The 23,693-nt window shown below is 39.9% G+C and overlaps 2 non-coding genes across 2 annotated transcripts; both read right to left on the reverse strand.

The window, feature by feature from the left end:
* Window positions 1–268: 268 nt before the first annotated feature.
* Window positions 269–374, reverse strand: LOC126026755 (U6 spliceosomal RNA). Its single transcript, XR_007501976.1, has one exon. It is a non-coding gene; the product is annotated as a U6 spliceosomal RNA (small nuclear RNA).
* Window positions 375–11,028: 10,654 nt separating this feature from the next.
* On the reverse strand, window positions 11,029–11,137 carry LOC126026780 (U6 spliceosomal RNA). The gene has a single exon (XR_007502000.1). It is a non-coding gene; the product is annotated as a U6 spliceosomal RNA (small nuclear RNA).
* Window positions 11,138–23,693: the final 12,556 nt, after the last annotated feature.

Below are 23,693 nucleotides of genomic sequence, written 5' to 3' on the forward strand. Positions count from 1 at the left end.
GGAGAAGCATATTTCATCTCAAAAACACTTTCTGAAAGAAGTTATTTGGCAAATCTGAGGCCTGTGTATAGCATTGTTTGATATTCAAAATGTTTTTCACATTTAATACTCCATAAATTACATAAGAATATTTTTGTTCATTGCTCACCTTTTCGAGTAGTAAAAGGTATATTAGCGGGGTCAGGAAGGGGAACACAAAGTCATATACAGCTGTGGCCAGATGAAATAGGTTTCTAATTTGTAATCATGTTTTCACTGTTCTGTTTTTTTAAATATAGAATGCCTCACGAATTTGCGTGTCATCCTTGCACAGGAGCCATGCTAATCTTCTCTGTATCATTCCAATTTTGTATATGTGCTGATGAAGTGAGCACTGTAATCATGTTTTACATGAAAAAAATACAAGACAATAAAGCCCAAATACAATTCTAATTATAAACCACCTACAGCTAAGAACTATCTCATTCCCAGCTTTACTTGAAAGAGACTCCTAAATTGTAAATACTATTAGAGGCACAAGATAAAGACAGAGGACTATAGTAAAGGCTTAAGGTATAAACCACATTCTGTGTGAATCAGACATAGAAGAGTTCTATTCTCTAGCACTGAAAATAGTAATTGAGTATAAACCTCCAATCACTCTAAGCTTCATTTTATCCTACTGTAAAGTGGAAATGATTAAAATACCTCTTCTATAAGACCACTGGAAAGTCTAGTTAACTAATATTTATAAAGCACTTAGTACGTATGACTCAGCAACATTTGTTAGCTGTCTGCCATCTAGATACCAGGAATTCCTTAAAACTACACACTGACATTCACCATTGTGCTAGTTATTCACTTTTTCATCTCAATAAATCTTAATATCTGCAGAATGAGAAATAAAAAAAGAAACTGAGTTCCATGGAAATTTTGAGATGAAAGATTCTTGAGGGGAATTTTTTCTTTATTTAAATAAATACTCACTGGGTGTGTATGTAATATATACAAAATTAAAAAAATAAAATACTAAAACATATTATCTGCTTTTAAAGGAAAATTTAATAGGATTTAATACTAAATTAAATATCTTTTAATATTTTCCAATAAAAACAATTATTATTGTAGAAATTCATGCATGAGCACCTCCATCTGCTTGATAAGTGAGTAGCAGTTTAAAACTGTTTTAACAAAGGGGGTAATTGTAGTTTGAAAAAAAAGATAATTGACTTCCAAAATAAGGATATTCCAAGTGGACAAACTTGACCACAACACTTTGCAATAACTGTTTGCTTGAGTTGAAAATTGGGGTACAGCTCTAGCACACATTGTTATTCAAAATAGAGAGCATTTCTTAATTCTCAGTAAATCAGAAACTTCACTAAATGTTACTTTAGATTTTGTACTCTAGTCCATCCAAATTTTCTTTTGAAAACTTTCTTAGACCACAACATCCAATAGAGTTGCCATAAGCTATAGCCTTATATTTTTAAGTTAATATATTTAAACACCTTGATTACCAATATGATTGTGGTTGGGTTCAGTCATGTAAAGAACACCCCCTTCACCAGTGCAACAATCCTATCACCAACGTCCCAAATCTCCCTCCTCCCAGTCCCACCCTGCCTGTACTCTAGACTTTCTACTTTGCTCATTCATTCACAATATATAACCTTATTTTTTAATTGTAGTGAATAATTCTTTGAAATCAGACTTTCTATCTTATTCATTATGGTACCTTCATTGCTTGGAATTCTGCCTATCACAAAGTCAATAATACAATTTGGCTATCAAAGAAAGGGCATCAAGTGGTGTGTACATCATGATATATAACTTTGTGTATTTAATAAGTGCCAAGTAGCCACTAATGATTAGTAAGTAGAAAAATATAATTTATTTCCACTCATGGTCACACTCATGACTGTGTAGAACAGCATTATTTTTTTTTTTGTGGTTTTTGGGTCACACCCGGCAGTGCTCAGGGGTTATTCCTGGCTCCAGGCTCAGAAATTGCTCCTGGCAGGCACGGGGGGACCATATGGGATGCCGGGATTCGAACCGATGACCTCCTGCATGAAAGGCAAATGCCTTACCTCCATGCTATCTTTATGCCTTTCAAAACCTGTGAACAGGCACCTATTGAACTCTGTTCCACAGACTGGCCATCTGTGGAACCACACCAGTATGAGGAGAAGTGGTTGAAGATGAATAAGATGAATAATTTGAAAGGAATGAGACTCATTTGAAACTAAAATCACACATTTACAGTAAGGAAGAAGTGGATCCAAATGACTTTTTTAAATCTATTGGGAAAAAAATATTGATCTATTGGAGAAACCTGATGGAAACTTCATAAGAAGGATACGTCTAGGGGCATTCCTGGATTTTGATGTGTAAATAATACAAGCACTTCAGAACCAATTTTTCTATTTTTTAAAGGAATAAATAGTTCTAGATAATAGGTAAATGTGTACTAATGTGGAATTCATTGGATATTTGAGTGAAGAAATGGAAAGATAGGTTTCAGCTACTACCAACAGTAAAGAAATATACAGTTATATATATATATAATTGTCTTTTCATTTCTGGCTCTAGCCTACACCCCAGCAAATACTCACAGATATTAATGAATAACACAGTCCACAAGATAAAGACTTATCCATTTCCCTCGCAAATGTTTTTTCCAATCAACTCTTTGTCATGAAGTATACAGGCCAGCTATACCTCAGAGATGATTTTTTCCTTACATACTCTGGAAGTTTAGAGTCAAATGAACTGGTCAAGAGAAAGTTCCAGTCTTGGTTATCTGGGGAAAAAAAAATACCAAAGCAAGATTATATAGACACTTGGAAATCCATTCCCAATGTCTTGAAGATTACTTAAGAAGTGAGAAGAAGCTCAGGTAGAGGAGAAGGAGAACAGGGGGTCAAGGGCAGGGATCACTTCCCTATTTGGGTTTAATTTAAAGGCAGAATGGATTATAGAAGGAACTACATAACTTACATCTCATCATCTTGAAACCCCAAAAAATAAGTTTGAAATCTCCCTCCCCAGAAGTCCCAATCTCGATGAATTATTTTCCACTCGCCATTGCCTGATCAAAACTCCATCTTCTTGTGGGCACCACTCACCTAGTCATGAGGAATGTGGTTAACTGACTTGTCATATGTCCTACCCTGGGGCTGGAACTTGAAGCACAAGAACTAGAAGGGAAAAATAGTGGATGCATGGTGAGGTTTAGTCAAGAGATGTTAAGTGATGACTCTGACAGAGAGAGTCACTACAGAAAGAAAGAAAATCAGATTTTAGGTGTCATTAAGTGAAAGACAAAATGATCTGAAATAAACACAAGAGCACAGGGAAAGCTGGCCACAAACAAAAGGAGAAAACACAATTCTAGCAAAGAATCAGGAATAAGAACAGATAACAGCCTTACAAAATAGCAAAAGGAGCTGACATTTTAAATGACAGGAAAGCTTCCAAGCTCATAGTAGGTGCGAGGCTTTGCTGGTAAAGCCAAGATTCCAATTCAGCAGGCCTGAAAGTGGGGCTGCAAATTTTGATTATCTTTTCTCCTTTGAACCTGGATACCTGAGATAAAAATAAAATTAAATACAATTAAAGAAAATAAAAATAAAAAATAAAAAAAATTGATTCTAAAACTCCTAGGTGATGTAGCTGGTTCCTGGACCTCATGTTAAGAAGTTAAGATATAGAGATTTAGCTATCAGGGAAAGGATAAAACAAACTGTTTGTTTCGGGGTATCCCTGGTAGTGCTCAGGGATCACTCTTGGCTCTGAGCTCAGAAATTACCTTTGGTAGGTTCAGGAGACCATATGGGATACCAGGGATGGAACCCGCAAGCAAGGCAATCGTCCAACTCTCTGTACTATCCTTCCAGCCCAGGATAAAAAAATTTAAGGGCAAAGACATGAGAGATAAAAATTAGTAATTCCTGGATAACACTTCATTCTGGCTAATTCCTTATAATACACCATTTCCTCAGTTAAAAAAAAAATGCCTAAGACCGTGTTCTAAACTGATATGGGACTACTACTATTCTTTGGAGAATATAGAACATCCTTAAAAAAAAGCTTATCTAGTGTCTGAAGCAATAATTCTTAAGTTGTGACCTTCCTCTCTTTCGAAGTTCCCAAACAAGTGGTGTACATCTGTGAATGTATGTGTAAAATGGATGGTTTTTTTTTTTTTTTTTTTTTACAAAGTTGCAGACAACCACAAAGTTTCAGTCACACTGTTAGTGGTTCCTTTATGACCTAATTCTACACAGTCATATAAATAATGAAACTAATTTAGGCCTTCCCAATATCTTCTTTGTACAACTCGGAGATCTGAAAACCATAAAGATTTGCCTAAGTTATGAGGTATTGGATTGACACCTTAGAAAAATAATACTAAAAGATCTCATTAAAATGAGACTGTGATTATTAAAAACTTATTTGTTAATTTTACCTAAAAATAAATTAGTCATTTTTATAGAGAGCTTAACAGTGATTTTTATGAAATATTCCATGTTGATATTTTCCTGACAATCACTTACAATAAATACTTTTAATGGAAGCCTTGTGAATCACAAGCAATTTCTTATTGAAAAATAATACATACTAATATGGTTATATATTAAATAGGATTATATACAATCATATAACATATATTAATATTATATATAATACATTTGCTAATATCTTACATTTTATGCAGTTCTGTAGAGAATCATTCATTATCTGGAAATAGATTGTGTCCTTCAATATCTTAAAGACACAATAAATTGGATTCCATTTTTTTTTTCTTCTTCAGGATTCTTCAGACCATGTTAATGCTAATCTCAGTATGTGGGAAACATGAAAATATAACAGAAACTAGAGGATTAATTTTCCAAGACTACATTCATTTTTAGATCTGCAAATAAGTTGATTTGTTTTGTTTTTATAACTTATATTAATCTAATTTAATATAAATATAAGCCTTGCCTCATGCAAGGCAAATGCCCTATTGCTGTGCTACTACTCTGGCCCAATCTGTTATAATATTTTCTAAAATAAAGTAAATTTTCACATTTTAAGATAAACACAATTTTATAGGCTTATTAAGATATTTCCCATTAAATTTTACCATTTTGCTTCTCACTCTTATTAAATTGTATATTTGTAAGATACTTGTATTCTTTTTTTTTTTCTAGATACTTGTATTCTTTGGGAGGGGGGCAGCTTTGAAGCACCAGGAAGCACTAGGGGTTACTCCTGGCTCTATGCTTAGAAATTGCTCCTGGCAGGCTCAGGGGACCATATGGGATGCCAGGATTTGAACCATGGTCCTTCTGAATGCAAGGCAAACACCCTACCTCTATGCTATCTCTCCAGCCTCGATACTTCTATTCTTTTTTTTTTTTTTACTGAATAGTTTTATTCTGCCGTAGAATAAAAATTTTGATTTAATATTGTAAGGTGCACTGCAGGTGTGCCATGCAGCAACATGAAACAGAAGAAACAGTTACCAGAAAGTTAGGGATAAAGCCTAAACATCCACTAACCACAGGATTCTTTGAATTTTTATTTGATATTTGTAGGCTTTTCCCTGGTCTTTCCAATGACATCCTATCTATGATACTATATTGAGACTTCTTGTCTAAAAAATCTTTTGTGGTGCAAAAAATACATAATTTTTTCACTGAGGTTACTGTTTGTATCAACCTGCGTTATTATGTTCAAAAATTTCTTTGTTGTGCTCTTGGGGTTCACCCTGATGAAAAGTAGACATATACTCAGAAAAACCACAGTTTTTTTTCACCATAGTGAACTACTTTTTCCACTAGTCATAAGCAATAACCACTCTCAGACGTTTTATGTCACAAGTCATATAGTTCATTTTTCTTCTATTTTTTTCCACTTAGACCCTGATCCACAAGTTTGTCAGAATAAAAGAGTTACACAGATGGCTTGTGTTTAAGAATTGAGAATGAACCAACAGCAAGGGTCCATATCTGACTTCCCTGATTACATGTGACCTTGAGCAAGATGTTTAATCTCTTTAAAACTCAAACCAATAACATCCACAAAATATTGTTTAACTTGAGAACTCTGTTTTCATGAAGTAATATGAGTCATATCCTAGGACAATAAGGTTTAATACTAGCTGAATAGTAATTGTATCATTTTTATTACCAACTAAATTCTCATTTTTAATTATGTATTAAAACATTTCTTTGAAAAAATGTAGAGAGTTAAAAATAAAAGAAAACATTCACCACTTGCCTCAAGGATATCAGGAGTAAAAAATTCCTTCATCATTCCTTCCTGATAGAACAGGATGAGAAGAAAACACTAGACCCTCATCTTCATAACATGCTGGAAGTCCCCAGAAAAAGGAAAAATTGTAGTAAGAACTCAGTACAGATTTTACTTTGTTAAATCCTGATGTTGTGTTTTTTCTATTTCTCTTGACTGTTAACATTTACCCAACAATTTACAGTGTTTGAAGATGGTGCCATTAAAATAAATTGGATAATAAGAAAATAGCAAATCTCCCTTATCAACAGAGATTATTCTATACTCATTAGAGAGGTGCTGAGTTTTTATTTAAAATGTCATTTTAACAGTTCATCTGAAAAACCATGTACAAAAGTACTTTATGCATGTGTATGTATATTTAATAATGTAAGCATACTAAATAAAATTCAAAGGCCAAGATGATGAAAGCATTCTTGTGCCTTAAATCTCTTTTCCCTTGAAAAATTTTAAACAGTAAATAAATCAATACACTCAAGAATCTAATATCCAGAATATCCTGTTTCTTTTCTTTATTTCTCCAGCTCACTTTTTAATTTGTTTAATCATTCTTTTCTTTGGTCTTGGGGTCACATGGGTAGTGCTCAGGGGTTACTTCTGACTCTACACTCAAGAATCCTTCTTGGAAGTGCTTGGAGGACCATATGGGATGCTGTGGATAGAATCCAGGTTTTCTGTGTGCAAGGCAAGCATCTACCCACTGTCTTCTTGCCCCAGCCCCTTTAAAAATATTTTGGTTTGGTTTGGTTTGGTTTGGTTTGGTTTGGTTTGGTTTGGTTTGGTTTGGTTTGGTTTGGTTTGGTTTTTGAGTCACACCCATCAGCGCTCAGGGGTTACTCCTGGTTCTACGTTCAGAAATCGCTCCCCTTTAAAAAATATTTTCCTTAAAGTTTTTTCTTTCCCCTTAGCTTTTTCTTTTTAATTTATTTAAAAACTGTAGATTACAAAATTGTTCACTATAAAATTGTTTCTGGTATTTAATTTTCAATTGGTATCCCACCACCAGCCTGACATTCCTTTATCATTGTCTTCAATTTCTCATTCACACCCAAGTCTGCTCCATAGCAGGCAGAAACTAATTTATATTACATTGCTGTACAACTAAATGGCTAATGGGATTATCAAAAATACTTCAGTAAAAGAACATTTGTGAAAAATTGTTATTTCTCAAAGCGGGGTCATTAAGTTATTGAGCATTGTTGATAGTTGAGCATTTTGTGTTGTTTGAGTTTATTGAGCTTATTTGTATTCTATGTTACAATTCCATATACTATGCTATGCTCCTCCTGGGGTGTCAGTATTGAATAATTTGTAGGACTCATGTGGTGAGTATCTAGATAAGCACTCCAGAAACTTCAGAATCTATAGAAATGGGCTTTGGGGCTTACATGGTAGCTGTGGGAGTGTTGTGGCTACTGGAACTTTTAAGTGTGTGAATAATAGGATGAAGTAGTCTGTCTGTGCCCACTCCTAAAAGACTCTATACTTTTCAGGCCCTAAATTGGTAACCTGGGATTTTTGTTGGCTTGTTGGTATTGCAATATTAGCTGTAAAGCAGTGAAGTTGGAGTCAGTTTTGGGATGTGAATGTGGCTACCACAGCGTCAGCAGAGCAGACTTGGCCGGTTGCCCTCCAGCAGGTGCACCAGAATTTTCAGAAAGTAGAACAGTGTACCTATAAATTTAACTGACTTGCCTTACATCAGTGGAGTTGGGTTGATGAGCTTACATGACAGAGGCTGTGAAATGTGGATCAAAATATTTTGCTTTAATTAATTTTGTTTGTTTGGGGGTCACATCTGGCAGCACTCAGGGGTTAATTTTGGCTCTGTGTTCAGAAATCACTTCCGGCAGACTTGGTGAACCATATGGGATGCCAGGGTTGAAATCTCAGTCAGTCACATGCAAGGCAAACAACATACTCGCTGCTATCAGTGTTATCAGCCCAGCCCCAAGATATTATTTCTTTTTCCTATTTAAATATGTTAGTTGGTTTGACTTGTCACCTTACTTACTATGTGTTTTTCCTTACTAGAATTTCATCACTCTGAAGACAAGAACTGTCCATCTTTATACCCTATGCCCTTTACACAGTACATGCTCCTATATGCAGAATTTAAAAAGATGTGAACTATTCAGATTATTTTTACTTGCAGGAATAATATAGACTCAAGAAAAATAACCAGGTGAACTAAAAATAAACAACTCAGAATGTTTATTGTAGCTGTATATATAATAAATAAAATATGGAACAAAACTAATGCCCATGAACACATGACTGGGTAAAGAAACTATATATGGTACATATATATATATATATATATGTTGGCCTTAAGAAAATATAATTATTTTATATAATATAATAATATAATGACAACTTTCCCACCTTGATGCAATGTTATGGATCTATTAACTTTCCTTTCATTGATTTTTATCATATTTACCTATTTTGCTGTTCTCCTCTCTATTATCTCTTGTTCTCCCTTCCTCTCTTTCTTAAGTTTTACATAAGCTTATTATTTACCTTAATTCAACCAGTCCTTAAGAGCTCAGACCCATCCTTTTAGGCTCCTATCTCTAACAACACCTTAAGAATAGATCACTAATATATGTATTCATGTGGGCATGAGTACATAGAAAGGACTCCTCTATGAGAGCCAAACCTAAATTGTAAACAATCCATGTCTATATTATATATAGCCGCTCCTATACACTATTCCTCCCCCTTCAGAAATCTTGCTATCCATTTTCCCCCAATTTCAATTTGATATTCCAACTTATTAACACTCTTTACTCTCAGTTCTTAACTCATTAGGTATCAAGACCAACCTCTGTCCCAATAAGCCATCATCCAACTCCCAAGCAAAGGACATCCAATCAGCCCCACATCTCGTACCCTGGCAAGAAACTACAACCAATACTCCTGCTGACTCATACTCTGTAGTTTAGTTCTCACTGCTTCTGAAATGTGGACTGTTGCTTGATACCAAATTCAGCTCCAGAAGGATCCCCAGTGCTAGAACTCAACCCGAGCCATTTCTGCTGTCAGCATTTCTCAAACTGAACAAGACCAGGGTGTGTGATGAAAGCATGCCCTGGATTCCACCCCCCAAAAAATCCCAAAAATTCTTAATGTTAATATTCACTCACAAAGCTTCATTTTTACTAGAATAAGTGAACTAGAACGAGTCAGTGTGTTTTAGATATAGATTATGCAATAACATTATTTTATTGAGGGGGAAGTTACGTACTGTCCATTCATGACATATTCATTCCACATTGCTGGATCATAGTAAGTAAGTAAGAAATGAGTAATAATATTTCAGAAAGAGAAACTAATGTGTAAAGGTCACAAGTTGAAAAAAAAACCTGTAAATCTTGAGGGTCTGCTCATGGTTGTTATGATTATTTGAGTGTAAATAATGGAATATCAGTTGAACAATCCAAGATGTTAATTATAGCCAAAATGCATTGAAGGGAGAGTCAAAATGAAAATATAATGCTTCAAGGAAGAGTTATGAATACTGTTTATAATCATTAATTTAGTCACTAAAAATGGGCACTTCAATATACTATGTTTATAGTTATGAATCAATATACTATGGCACGATAGTGTATTCCATAATTGACCTCTTACCTAACTCATTCAATGAGGAAATTCAGCAGAAGGAGAAAGATATATAAAGGCAAAAGACAAAAGAAGGAGAAAAACATATGAAATGATTCCATGTTGAAGCTGCTAACACAACTTCTCTGTACTTTGAGAGAACTAGTCCTATCAAGTAGCACAGGAAAGTGGGAGGAAGGGGACAGATAGAGTTGATGAAGAGAAAAAGGTAGAGAGTCTGAGGTGTTTTGTTGTTGTTCAAGTTGAAGTGATATTTTTTCTTCAAAACCATTCAAGTTCACATCTTTCTAACAATTTATATAACAACAAAAATAAAAAATTAATGTTGGAGGTGGAAAACACTCCAGAACAGGAAAGAAAGATCAGAGACAGTAGTATGAAATTAAATAATCTTGAGGCAGGTGGGGAAATAACGTATATTAATGATGAGTACTCTAGCTTTCTCAGAAAAGAAAATCTTTGTCTTATGAAAGTGAATTGGATATTAAAAAATAGTACAATTTTTTCCTTAATTAAAATATTTTTTATGAATAAGAAATTTCCTACTATCCAACTCATAATTTTAATATCATAATATATAATGTTTTGTATGTCTCCAAATCACTGCTAAAGTCCTATTGCTCTATGCTAGAAACCATCTCATAATAAAAAGCATTTGAGGATGATTAGAATGGAGTGATAGCAGCAAGAAGTTTGAAAAAGTGTTTCATCTCCCCCAAACCTCAAATGAAAACAACCATTCAAGCACGAAAATAATATCACAAAATCAAAGAATGTCAGGTAACCTTATCAAACTTAGATGAAGAACAGATAAAAGAAGCACTAAGAAACAGAAGAAATAATAGCACCTTAGAACTACAATGGCTCTCTGCCCTGTAGTGATGGCTTATTTTGTGACTCCAAGATCCTCCCAGATCCTCCCACAGAAGAGCCAGGCCCACTTCATAGAGTGACATTAGACTATAGGCCAAATCGTCAAATCCACTGCCTCGACTTTGCCCAGTACTGAAGCAGAAACAGTACAAATACGAGTGTAAACATAGTTTGATCTCTGTCTCCCCATAAGGCCCCTTGAGCCCCCGAAGTTACCTTTATTGTACTTTTTTCTTTTTTAAAAAAAATATGGAATGCTTAACATGAATTTACATGTCATTCTTGCTCAAGGGCCATGATAATCTTCTCTGTATCGTTACAATTTTAGTATATGTGCTGCCGAAGCAAGCACAGGAGTAACCTTTTAATGCAGAACTCCAAGAAACCCTGAATACTGCCAGGCAGTAACCCCCAAAACACACAAAAATACATTGTAATGATGTTGCTAGCAGCACCAAAATTTCTTCCTGAGAATAGTAAAGATGTCATAAAATAAAGGGTTATAAAACCCTTTTCTGGTGAGCCTTTTAGGACACAACACTTGGTCATGTAAGTCAGTGCACATAAAAGGGAGCAAAATACTTCAGATAATTTAAAGCTGACTTTTGGGTCAACGCGTCAATTCAATATAGGTACTTCTTGGTCTTGAGTGAAATTTAGGGTATATAGCCACTATAAAGGTTAAAGCATCAATAAAATTCGAATATGAGTTCCATTCTTACAGATATTTAAAATTCCCATCAGTTGTTCACTCTTGCACCTATTTTATTCTAAGCCTATTCTGACACACTGAAATGTTATGAAGAGAAAGCAGAAAAAAGGGAAGGTGAGTTGCAGATAAAGCTGATTGCTAGGCCCTTAGGCTCGGGAGACATTTTAGGGCTTCCCCCAGCTTGCTTCAACCTGAGAACTTTGATGATCTTCGGCATTAATAACCTGAGGGAGTGCCTCAACTGAGGTGTGTCTTTCTGGGCCGGTGTTATAGATAAGACAGACTCTACTGGGCCCCTTAAGCTCGGCAGACATTTTGGGGCTTCCCCCGGCTTCCTTCAACCTGGGAACTTTGATCTTCCCTGGCATTCATTCCCTGACAGCTTGCATCGGCTGAGGTGAGTCTTTCCGGGCCAAAGTTGTGGATAAAGCTGACTGCTGGGCCCCTTGGGCTCAGCAGATATTTTGGGACTTCCCCCAGCTTGCTTCAACCTAGGAAATTTGATCTTCTCTGGCATTCATCCCCTGATTTGCACAGAAAAAAGGATGACATTTCTTCTGATTTCTTCTTGGTGAGGCAAGTAAGATACAGCTGCTCTAAGATCAAGTTGTTGCCATTCCTCATTATCAGGATGTCATATCAAAACTGGCACCTGTTGGTGTCAGAGCAGTATGAAGAATGTCCCAGAGGGAGTTTGATATCTGGAGCTGTTGTGGAGAACTGTGTTGGTTCTATGTCTGAGATCTAGGGTTTGCACTCCTGGGTATCTATCCCCAAGATGGAAGAATATTCATACCAAAATATGTATGTACTCCACTATTTATCATAGCACTCAGCACAATAGCCAAGATTTGGTACCAAACTTGATGCCCAACAACAGATGATTGGATCATGAAGATTAATATTTAAACACAATGGAGTTATACAAAGTAGTTAGAAATGAAACAATCATGGACTTTTCAGCAACATGAATGAATCTAAAAAAATTATGTTAAATGAAATAATCCAGAAGAAAAGAAGGATAAAAACAGAATGATAGCACTTTTCTAAGGTATGTAGAATATACTACATATATCCATATAATACTCCAAGAAAAAATACAATAGTCTAATAATAGGTTAGTAACTCCAAGCCTGTAGTTGCAAGCATTTACTGGGGAGAAGTGTTCAAAACAAGTAGAAGAGGAACAACACAAAGTCTGGACTATCCATTATTCCTTAAAGAAACCAACAACAATGGAAACAACCATTTAGAGTGAAAAGGTATGTAATTAGCCTTTTACTACAGGACCTAAAATAATGTCTTAGGGAGCATATACACAGATAGAGGTGAAGGATATGACTGGAAGCCAGATAATCTATGGCAGCATTTCCTAACAATATGTTTCAGTGCCTTAATTGTACTAGGTATAAAATAACCTCTCAGCTTCTCTGTCCACAGGGATTCTTAGATACAAAGGGTGGACTCCCTAAGAGGATACCTCTGTGTTCAGTCATATTAGACACCATATTCAGTTTGCATTAATGTCTTGATAAAACACTCCAATATACCCTTATCTCTGGTTCATGTCCTCTATTAGGACCTGAAACATATGATCATTCATACATTTGAAACAGTCAACATTGAACCACAAACATATTACAGGACCTAATGATCGAACACATTTGGACAAATTAATATTTCTATTCTTTCTCTTTTTCTCTCTCTTCTCCCTACTTCTATCCTTCTTCCCTCTCTTCTTCCTCCTCATCGACAATTCTATCTCTGTCAAAGAATACCCACACTGATAGTTTCTATTTAGGAAAGGAAGTTTCATACATAAGATACAGTGGACAATACTCCATAGGGTAGCCACCTACATAGGCCTCATTACCATAACTGTTTAGTACTCAAGATGCAAAACCTATGTGAATCCTAAACTGCTCCAGCCATTATCAACCCTGAAACCTTCATATAGAAAGGCCCAACCCCATCATTAAAAAAATGCCTAGAAACTGGGAAAACCACCCAACTACAATACACTAAACAATCTCTTTTATTCAATCTATTAACTTTTCTTTAATTTATTTTTACCATATTTACCTATATTGCTGTTCTCCTCTCTCTTATCTCTTATACTCCCTACCTCTCTTTCTTAAGCTATACCTAAGTTTATTATTTACCTTAATTCAACAAGTCCTTAAGAGCTCAGGGCCATCCTATTAGGGGGAGATCTCTAACAACACCTTAAGAATAGATCACTAATATAGGTCTTCATATGGGCAAGTGTACATAGAGAGAAAACTCCTCTGTGAGAGCCAAACAAATTGTAAACAATTCATGCCTATAGTGTATATAGCCCCTCCTATATACAATTCCTCCCCCTTCAGAAATCCTGCTATCAATTTCCCCCAATCCAATTTGATATTCCGACTATTAGCACTCTTTACTCTCAGTTCTCAATCCATTAGGTATCAAGAACACCCTCCTTCCCCAATTAGCTATCATCCAATTCCCAAGCGAAGAATACCCAATCAGTCCCACATCTCATACTCTGGCAAGAAATTACAGCCAATACTCCTGCTGACTCATAATCTGTAGCCCTAGTTCTCACCCCCTCCCAAATGTGGACTGTTGCTTGATACCAAATTCAGCTCCAGAAGGACCCCGGTGCTAGAAGTCTACCCCAGCCCTTTCTGCTGCCAGCATTTCTCAAACTGAACAAGACCAGGGTGTGTGATGAAAGCATGTCCTGGATTCCACCCCCACAAATATATCCCAAAAGACAACGGGGAAGCCTATATTTCCTTTATAAGTTTAAGACATTTATAATACTACCTCTTAACCTGTTTATCTCCAAATGCAAAAGAGCCTCCTGCATCACTTTGTTCCCTTAATCACCTTTCTGTATAACTCATTATATATATATAATATATATATAATATATATATAACAAGAACATATATATATATATATATAACAAAAACATATATATATATGTTTTTGCCTTGTTTTTGTTTTCTTCTCTCCCTTAACTTCACCTGTTCTGTTTCTTCTGGGCACAACAACTTACAAAAAAATGTGTTCTATGGGATAAAAGCTCAGATCAAAACCAGGTCATAGAGATGATGGAGCCTGACATTCTCACACCAAAATGCACCAGCAATATAATATAACACACACTAAAATAGGAGAAATGTTACACATAGAAACAAGCTCTTATCTACTAGGGATATGAAATCATACATTTCACAATACAAGGGGACCTCCCTCCTTGGATCCCATGTGACTAGACAGCAACTGTTCAACCCCTGATTAAATCTTAAGAACAATCCTTTATATGTGATTATTTTGGTTGATCTTGCTTCTTTAAGTATTCTATATCTATTTGTGGATATCATCATTCTGAGAAAGTTGTGTCTTAGAGACTTGTTACTTAGGTCCCTTTAACCTGGGACACATTGAGTCTCTTAAATTTATGTGCAAACGACCTTCACCTTTGGAAAATTATAGTGATCATACCATTAATTATTAATTCTATATTATAATTTCTATCCTTGTTTTCTGTGACCCCAATAATTCTTGTATTATTTCTTAGGAATTCATAATGTATTCTGTTGTGTGCTAGACATTTATTTTAAAGTTTTTTTTTACATCTTCTTCATCTTATTTTGGATCATAATGATCCTTTCTTCAGTTACTGCTATTAATCTACTGCTGAGGCAATTCAGTGTGATCTATTTCACCTACTCTTTAATTCTGTAATTCTGTCATTTCTGCTCTAACACACTCTTGTGTTTTTTTTTTCTTTATTATTCGTGTTTTTTTTTTTTACTGGGTTTGGGGGTGTTAGGCCCACGTGGATGATAAATTATTCTCATAAACACTGGTCTGGGGACACCCAGAGCAGTGCAGACATGACACACACCCACGCTGGTCCCCACCTCCAAAGACAGTTGGTTTGATTATTTTCAAACTCTTTGTTAGGTCAGTACCAGGGAGTTATGATGACATCAGGGATTCTAGAGGCCCTGATAGGAGGGCCCCAGAACCCCAGAATCTGGCAGCTGCTGCTGGGCAACAGGAGCCTCTGGTATGAGACCAAAGAGTCTCCAACACTCATTGAGTGGAAGGAGCCTTGAGCCTCGAGCTACTGAAAAAGGAGCACTAGTCCTTGGGATAACCGGAGCCACATGGCGAACAGGGGGCAGGCGCTGGGCCCTGAGCTTCAGAGCCCAGAGATAAGCAGTTCGGGGATTCCCCTGGGTCTGGAGCTGGAGAAAGAGTTGTTTGGCCCTCCAGGTACATGCTGGGGACATGGACTGGGGTTCAGTCTGGAGCAAGGTACAGAGAGGATGTCGGGGGTCACTGGGTGGGTGGAACAGGTGGAAACAGGAAAGGGACATGAAGGGGGAAGAGACATGAATGTCTCAGGGGCTGGGATTCCCTTAAGATCATGGACTGGGGAAGGGACTGATGCAAATTCACGAACAGTGCTTGCTCTCTCCCTCAGAGCACTGGTGGGTCCCCAGACCCTCGGTCCCTGTTGAGGGCCGCGAGAGGAGAGAAGAGGAAGAAACTGAGGAAGAGGAGGAGAAGGAGGAGGAGCAGGAGGGAGATGACAATGATGATGACAACTTTCGCATTGGAATATTTGACATCCTCAGCCATCAATTATTCTCTCGGGAGGTGCAAGAAGAGGGCGAGGAGGAAGAGGGAGATGACAATGAGGACGACAACTCCAACCCTGAAGTATTTGACATACTCAACCATCAATTATTGGCTGGGGAGGAGCAGCTGGAAGACGAGGAGGGGTCCCACAGTCGCCCCAGGAAGAGGAGGCGGCTACAGCACAGAGGGGGACTCCCGGAGTACCACATCGCCTTCGTCAGACTGCTTAGTAAGAGCTGTTGAGCCATGACCTGGACACCTCGGGGTCCTGGACTGCTTCCGTGGGGGAGGAGGGTGAAATTGGCCCTGGCTTTTCAGGCTTCCCTGGGGACCTGCACCCCTCACTGGGGACCCACAACCCTGTCTTTCTGCAGCTGACCCAGCAGTGAAGAGTTTCCTGGCCTGGGACCAACACCTGGAGGTGTCTGGCAAGGTGAATGCTGGGGTCTTTCCCTTCTCAGTAACACCAAACCCAACTCCCTTACCCTGGTGTCTCCTCCTTTTGGCCCAGGGTCCTGGGACCTTCTCTACTCTTTTTTTTTTTTTTTTTTTTTTTTTTTTTTTTTTTTTTTTGGTTTTTGGGTCACACCCGGCATGGCTCAGAAATTACTCCTGGCTTTATGCTCAAAAATCGCTCCTGGCAGGCTCGGGGGACCATATGGGACGCCGGGATTTGAACCGATGACCTTCTGTATGAAAGGCAGACACCCTACCCTCCATGCTATCTCTCCGGCCCCCTTCTCTACTCTTTTAGGGGCTGCTGAGTGAAACTTGTTGAATAGGAGCTGGGGTGATGGAGTGGGTCACAGATCCCAGGCATAGAGCGAGCTCTGCCCCCTCCAAGTCCTGGGCACTCCCAACTTCCCTGGGCTGTGTCTGGGGGTCCCTGTCTGGTCAGAGGACTCCAATGTACTATCCCAAGTCCGCCTCCCTCTTCTGCCCCACATGGGTAATTCTATCCAGCCCCCTCTGACCTTCCTGTGTTCCCCCAGTACCAGCTGGCCATGGTTGTGGCCTACTTGAAGCGCTTTGGGCTCTTCGGATGGGAGCTGCGACCCATTCACTTTTTCTTGGCACTGTGAGTTCATGCCCCAGGGAGCTCTCGAACCCACCCTGGGACCTGCAGCCCCTCAGCCTGCACCCTGCAGGCAGGACATGTGATCCTGGCCCTGGGTGGGCTCATGGATCCTGGGGAGATAGACAAAGGAAGGTGGGGCCACTTCTGCCCCTCACAGCCAGTCCCATGTGCAGGTATATGGCCACTAACATGGAGGAAGAACACCAGGAGGCCAGAGAGACCCTCTTCGACCTCCTCTATGGCAGCAGCCGCCTGCAGCTGCCCCAGTTCCACCGCCAGCTCCGAAGGCTGCTGCGCTCCATGCACTGGTGGACCATGGTGAGCGGCGATGAGTGTGAAGAGGTAGGTGCCCATGGGGCTGGGCCGTGCAGTAGGGAGGGCTGTCTGGTACAGCAGCAAGGGCCCAAGGGACACCACCCTTCTCTTCTGTCCCCAGATCCTGGCCTTCGATCCCAATCTATGGGTTTGGAGCCGGGACCGAACACCCCTGAACTAGAACCTTGCCCAGAGCAGGCCAGGACCCTCCCAGGCTGGTAAGTGGGGCCCCGTTGCTCCTCAATTTCTATTCTGGGGACCCCTGCACTGAGGCTCAGCCTCTCACACACAAACAGGCACCCACCTCAGTCCAGCCTCTCACACACAAACAGGCACCCACCTCAGTCCAGCCCTGGGCCCCGACACTCATGTTCCTTCCCTGGAATGATAGGGCAGGAGGTCCTGTCCCTGTTATTGGGCTCATCCTCAGATCTAGTGGATTCACTTGACTTGAGTGGCAGATCTTGATGGTGAGGGGCTTGCCCCAGGCAGGGAAGCTTCAGACCCCAAGACTGCCAATGACTCATTTGCTCATTCCTAGGCCTGCCCAAAACACAAAGAGTCCTCTCCAAGGACTGTCATTCATCCCTGGGCCCTGTGTGAGGGCCATCCCCTTTCTCCTGATATCACCACCCTCCCTGCTCCCTCTGATCACCATCTGAGATGACCAGCACCAAGTTCCCCATACTCTGCTAGACAGCAACCTCCTGGGGACTCCAGAGAACCCATCCTGTTCTAGAGTGTATGGTAGTCTTGGGGGCACTTCAGGTGGCTGTGCAAGAACAACACACATTCATTTATTTGGACTTCCATGACTTGGAATTTTGCCCATTTTTCAGGTCCCACATGAACATGGGAGTCCAACATGTGAAAGACCAACTCCAGCGTTGAACCTACCCGCACCATCGAGCCCCATGGGAGGTGGAGGAGAAGGAAGGTGCCAGCCGGGGAGGTACAACAGGCCCAATCCGTGTGCACATGCTGAGGGTCCAACTGTGCCAGCCCTGATGGACTGTTACATTCATAAGGAACTGAGAAAAGCACTTTTTAAAACCTGTGGTCACTTTAATATCTGAATAATTGAACACCTTCAATGGTCATAAATTTAAAGAACTCCATGATTGTACTTCTCTAAGGCACAGGAGTGTTTGAGAACACATTGCTCCAGTAAAGTTCATTGTCTTTTATTGTTCATGAGCTTGCATTTTCATTGGCTTATTTCTTTTATTTCTTTATTTTTTTACATATTCAGAAGTGACATAAGGGAGGGGTGCAAAGGGAGAGGGCCTGGAAGAAGTAGAGGAAATCAGGAAGGAAAGAAATAGAATAAAGGAAGGAATGAAGGAAGAAAGGGAGGGATGAAGGGAGGAAGAAAATTAGAAAGGGAGAAAGGGAAGGAGGGAAGGAGGCAGTAAAGGAGGGAGTGAAGGAAGAAAGGAGGGAGGGAGGGAAAGACAGAGGGAGGGAAGGAGAGAAGGAAGGAGGGAAAGAGAGAGGGGGAAGAAGGAAGGGAGAGAAGGAGGGAAGAAGGGAGGAAAGAAAGGAGGGAGGGAAGGATAGAAAGAGTGAGGGAAGAAGAGAGGGAAGAAAGAGAAGGAAGGAAGAAGGGAGAGAAGGAAGGAAGGTTGGAGGGAGGGAAGGAGGGAGGGAGGAGGGAGGAAAGGAGGTGGGTAGGAGGGAGGGAGGGAAGGAAGATGGGAAGGAATGAGGGAGGGAGAAAAGGTGGGAGGAAAGGAGGAAGGGAAGGAAGGATGGAGGAAAGGAAGGATGGCAGTAAAGAGGGAGCGAGGGAAGGAAGGATGGAAGGAGAGAGGGAGGGAGGTAAGGAGGGAGGGAAAAAGGAGGGAGGGAGGGAAGGAAGGAGAGAAGGAAACAGTGAAGGAGGGAGAAATGGAGGGAGAGAATGAGGAAGGGAAGAAAGGAGGGAGGGAAGGAGGGAGGGAAGGAAAGAGGCAGCGAGGGAAGGAAATAAGGAAGGAAAGATGGAGGGGGGAAGGATGGAGAGAGAGAGGGAAGGAAGTAGGGAAGGAAAGTGAAGGAGGAAAGGAGGGAAGGAAGGAGAAAAAGAGGAAGGGAAGGAAGGTGGGAGGGAAGTAGGAAGGGAAGGAAAGAGTGGGGGAAGGAATGAAGAAAGGAGAGATGGAGGTAAGGAAGGAAGGAAGGAGGGAAGGAAGGAGGGAGAAAAGGAGGGAGGGAATGAGGAAGGGAAGGAAGGAGGGAGGGAAGGATAGAGTGAAGGAGAAAAGGATGGAAGAAAGGAGGGAAGAAGGGAAGGAACGAAGGGAGAGGGAAGGCGGGAAGTAGGGAAGAAAGGAAGAAAGGGGAGGAAGGGAAGGAGGAAAGAAGGAAGGGGACACAAGGAAGAAAGGAGAAAATGGAAGGAGAGGAAGAAAGAGAGGGAGCTCATTGGCCTATTTCAAGGGAACCTATTTCTGGAAAATTGGGGTGTTCCTTCAGAAAAGGGGCTGCTGGGGACAGTCAGGAATGTACCAAACTCAGTCCCTCTGAGAGCTGAATCTTGGCAAGCTCTGTCCTGTGAAGCAGTCTGGGCTCAACGGGAAGCAGGTGAGGCCCCAGTTCTGGGACTCACGACAATCAGTTCATGTTTGGGAGGGGGCCACGACGGTGCTCAGGGAGCAGTCTGACTCTTTCAGGGGTCATACTCTTGACCCCTGCCTGATGTTCAGGGCCTAATGGATGCAGGTGAACCCAGGTAGGAGGATGTAAGGTAATGTAAGCCTCCCAACAGCTATTTTACTTCTCAGGCCCTGAGTGGTGCTTCTGAGTCAGACCCTCTGACCATTGGGGGCAGGTGCCTGTGGGGTGCCAGGAACCCCCCAGATTCCTGAGCTACAGCACTTGAATGTTCCCATGTGGCCCGTGGAGGTCTCGGGCAGATCATGGCACTGGGCCATTGAGCAACTCTTGGGGTAGCCCTTGTTCTGAAAAATCCCCAACTAGTCCCAGGAGCAACAACAGAAGGACACTTGAGCTACGAGGATGGGCAGTGAGCAGGACTGAAATGGCTCTGGGCTCTGAGGAAAGAGAAGGGAACCTCAGGGGCGCCTGAGCATTAGGGGTAGGAGATGCAGACCCTCTGGGACAGCAGGCACTGTGGAGATTCTGGTTGTAATCAAGAGCCAACCAAAAGGGTGTCACAAGATACCCCACAGCCCTGTCCACACCCCCTGGCTCTTGCTCCCCAGGCCATTTGCCAAAACTGGAGTATAATCTTGTGTTTTATTGGTTGTCTATTCCATGATTTCTTTGAGATCTTTAAATATCCTCAACATTTCTCTCTAACTTCCTTATCAGTAATGTTATATCACTGGTTACTACTGGTTTTGTCTTTAGGGCTACCATCTTTGCTCACTAAGTATGCTAGTTTTGCATTGCATTCTCATTGTCACTTTTGTGCCCTGCAGGGTTTTTTTGTGTGAATTATTTATTGTATGGTTAGGTGACTCAAGGTAGGCTATCTTTCAATGTTCATGGTCAGATATGAAGAAGTGAAGGAATACATGACCACATTAGTGGATGCATGCATGCTTCATGGTGGGTCCAGACCTTAGAGAAGTGTGTGTAATAATAATACTGCATGACAAGCAAGACCAAAATATCATTATTCTTTAGTTTCATGAGACAGGTTCTGATTGGAAGCAAGCCAAGGTGGCTAACAGCCTTCCCCTTCATGAGAGCCAACATCTGGGGCAAATGGTGATCTTTGAATTGAGATACATTTTCCAGAAATGGAAGGGGAGAGGCAATAGTCCTATTGCTTAATAGTACTATGCCAAATCACGTGATTTTTCATAAGGTCTCGAAACATATTTTTGAGCCTAAGTTCTGATTTAAATTTTAACATATCACAATATTTAAAACCATGTGAATGACTATTTTTTTATGGTTATTATTTCTTTTTTGGTTATTTTGAGCCATACTCGGTGATGCTCAGGGGTTACTCCAGGCTATGTGCTCAGAAATCACTCCTGGCGTGGGGGACCATATGGGACACCAGGAGATAGACCTGCGGTCTCTTCTGTGTCAGCAAAGCAAATGCCCTACAACAGCTCCATTGCTCTGACTATAAATGACTATTTCTTTTTTTTAATATAATTTTATTTTAATCATAGAAGACTACATAGCATTGACAATAATATTTTAGGTACATATTAACATAAAATCAGGGGAATTCCCATCACCAAATTGTCCTCCCTCTAACTGTGTTCCAGTCCTACCTTACATATCCTCCTCCCTCTCCCCCGGGGCTGCCAGAATAAGTGGTTTCCTCTGTGCCTAGCTAACTACTTAATGGACCTACACCTGTTTGGTCTTGGTACCTCCCTTATTTCCAGCTCTAGTTGGGAGGCGGGACTAGATAGTTCAAGTTATGTGATTTTGTTTGAAGAATAGAAAAGTAATAAACTGGGGAAAAAATCAAATATTCCAAAAATGAGCGGAGTTTTTCTGGAAGCTCTCATCATAGTTTTGAGATATGAAGGGGGAAAAGGACGTGGAACACCACAACAGTACAAAAAGAAGTGTCAAATAAAACTTCCAATGAACACTACAACAATAAAGATAAGCACCACATAAAGGCCATTGTCTTGAGATAAAAAAACATGGCAGAGCACATAAAGAAAGAAAAGAAAAGAAGAAAAAAATAAATATGAATGGAGACAACAACTTCAATAACCACACCAAAACAAATAATTCGGAAATACTAGATAAATAAATTAAAAAATTGTGCTCTTTGCCTTTTTTTTTCTTTTTTCTTCCCTCCTGCACAGGCACAGTAAATATTGTGGTCATTCAAAAAGGAATTCCCTTGGCCTAAGAAAAGCAGGGTTTCTCCACCCTTGAAGTATATTGTCAGGGGGTTAATTATAGACTCCTTTCATGTTCATTTACTCTCCCCTTGGTGCTTTTGTGGTGTATGGAAGATTTCTGCTCCATCCTGGGTGATAAAATCAAGCTTTGTATCTAGAGATTTCGGTATCTGCACAGGTCAGGGAGTGGAACTTATGATGAAGTCTTTCTTTGTGGCTTTAGAAGTAATGTTCCTTCTGTGTCATTTTAATCTATTTTCTGTGGCAGGTGGTCTTGGTCTTTGCACTGATCCTAGGATGGGGCCTGGGATAGCATCTTTCGTTATGTTTCCAGAAGACCCATTCCTTTGCAATTGTTTCAGACAGACCTCTGGAACTTGAGATCAAGGTTGTTGTGCCGGTAGTAGCTCAAACCCTAGACTAGGAATTTTTTATTGGTCCCAGGATACATACAGTCCGGTCACGGTTCTATCAGCCAGTCATCTGTAAATCACAATCTTGGCATTTGGACAGTCCAAAGGGTGACAAGTTTTCTGATTTTGTCTTATCGTTAGCTGGTGAGGTAGGATAACCTGCTCTTAGGTCAAGTTGTTCTCAGTTTCCTCATTGTCAGGATATCATATTAGAGCTGGCACTTATTGATGTCTGAGCAGTATTAAGGATGGCCCACATGAGATTTTTTCTCTGTGACTGTTGTGAAGAACTTTGTCATTTCTAAGTCTGGGATCCAGTGTTCAAGTCTAGATGGTTGGTGTCTAATCACCTGAGGTCTAAGATGGGTCCACGTGACATATTTTCAAGGTGGGAGATGCCCCTGTATTGTAAAGCAGTATATGAGTTCTTATCTCTAGTAGATGAGAGCTCATTTTTATACATAAGATTTTCCCTTTTTTTAGTGTGCCTTTGCAGGGAGAAATGGTGCTACATAATATTGCTGGTGCATTTGAGGGTGGAAAGAGGAGAAAACAGAAATAGGTCATACACCCAAAAAAGATAAAAATAAAAATAAAAAATATGTGCTCACATATATATAAAGAAAAAAGATTAAAAATGAAATAAAAAAGTGATTAAGGAACAGAGTGATGCAAGAGACTACCTTACATTTGGGGAAAAGTAGGTTAAAAAGTGGTTTAATACAGGTCTTATACTTATGATTGAAGTATAGGTTTCCTCCTTGTCTTTTGAGATTTTCTTGTGGTGTGTGGGTTCCCAGGCACTTTTTCAACACACAACCTGACCCCCTTCAGAATAGCAAAAAAATTGCAGCAGGGAGGTCTTGGGAAGAGTTCTTGCATTGGGGATATTTTTATAGCTAAGTCCGGTT

Source organism: Suncus etruscus, chromosome 13 (assembly GCF_024139225.1).
Source record: "Suncus etruscus isolate mSunEtr1 chromosome 13, mSunEtr1.pri.cur, whole genome shotgun sequence".
Classification (NCBI taxonomy): domain Eukaryota; kingdom Metazoa; phylum Chordata; class Mammalia; order Eulipotyphla; family Soricidae; genus Suncus; species Suncus etruscus.